At 36.8% G+C, this 1357-nt stretch overlaps 1 non-coding gene across 1 annotated transcript; it reads left to right on the top strand.

Annotated features, from left to right (window-relative positions):
* The first annotated feature begins 234 nt into the window (after positions 1–234).
* LOC130953380 (small nucleolar RNA R71) lies at positions 235–342 on the top strand. The gene has a single exon (XR_009075551.1). It is a non-coding gene; the product is annotated as a small nucleolar RNA R71 (small nucleolar RNA).
* The last annotated feature ends 1015 nt before the right edge of the window (positions 343–1357 follow it).

The following is a 1357-nucleotide window of genomic DNA, read 5'->3' as shown; positions in this document are numbered from 1 at the left end:
TATGGCATTCAGAGTGTCAATCTCAAGAACTCCTTTCTTCTGACTAGTCCCATTGTTCACAGGATTCCTTTCAGAAGTGTACATGAATTGGTTATTTGCAACCATTTCAATCAATTCTTGAGCTTCTGCAGGCGTCTTCTTCAGATGAAGAGATCCTCCAGCAGAGCTATCCAAAGACATCTTGGATAGTTCAGAGAGACCATCATAGAAAATACCTATGATGCTCCATTCAGAAAGCATGTCTGAAGGACATCTTCTGATTAATTGTTTGTATCTTTCCCAAGCTTCATAGAGGGATTCTCCATCCTTCTGTCTGAAGGTCTGGACTTCCACTCTAAGCTTACTCCATCTTTGTGGTGGAAAGAACTTTGCCAAGAAGGCATTGACTAGCTTTTCCCAAGAGTCCAGGCTTTCTTTAGGTTGAGAATCCAACCATATTCTAGCTCTGTCTTTTACAGCAAAAGGGAATAGCATCAGTCTGTAGACCTCAGGGTTAACCCCATTAGTCTTGACTGTGTCACAGATTTGCAAGAATTCAGCTAAGAACTGATGAGGATCTTCCATTGGAAGTCCATGGAACTTGCAATTCTGTTGCATTAGAGAAACTAATTGAGGCTTAAGCTCAAAGTTGTTTGCTCCAATGGTAGGAATAGAGATGCTTCTCCCATAGAAATCAGGAGTAGGTGCAGTAAAGTCACCCAGCACCTTCCTTGCATTGTTTACATTGTTGTTGTTTTCGGCTGCCATGGGTTCTTCTTCCTTGAAGAATTCGGTCAGGTCCTCTAAAGAGAGTTGTGCTTTGGCTTCTCTTAGCTTTCTCTTCAAGGTCCTTTCAGGTTCAGGATCAGCTTCAACAAGAATGCCTTTGTCTCTGCTCCTGCTCATATGAAAGAGAAGAGAAAAAGAAAATGTGGAATCCTCTATGTCACAGTATAGAGATTCCTTGAAGTGTCAGAGGAAAAGAGAAATAGAAAGAAGAAGGAGAAGAAGAATTCGAACTTTAATTAGATAAGGTTCGAATTGTGCATTTAGAAGGAGTGGTACTCCATAAATAGTAGGATGTGGGAAGGAGGGAAGAGAATTTTCGAAAATTAAGTAATAGATTTTGAAAACATTTTGAAAAACACTTAATTGATTTTCAAAAACAAGAGTGAGAAAGAGATCAAGTGATTTTTGAAAAAGATTTTGAAATTAAAAATCAAAAAGATTTGATTGAAAACTATTTTAAAAAAGATGAGGTTAAAAAGATTTGATTGAAAAGTTATGGTTTTAAAAAGATGTGATTGAGAAGATATGATTTGAAAACAATTTTAAAAGATATGATTTGAAAACAATTTGAAAAGATATGATTTTAAAA

This window comes from Arachis stenosperma, chromosome 9, assembly GCF_014773155.1.
Source record: "Arachis stenosperma cultivar V10309 chromosome 9, arast.V10309.gnm1.PFL2, whole genome shotgun sequence".
Lineage (NCBI taxonomy): Eukaryota > Viridiplantae > Streptophyta > Magnoliopsida > Fabales > Fabaceae > Arachis > Arachis stenosperma.
This window is presented reverse-complemented; position numbering and strand designations above follow the sequence as displayed.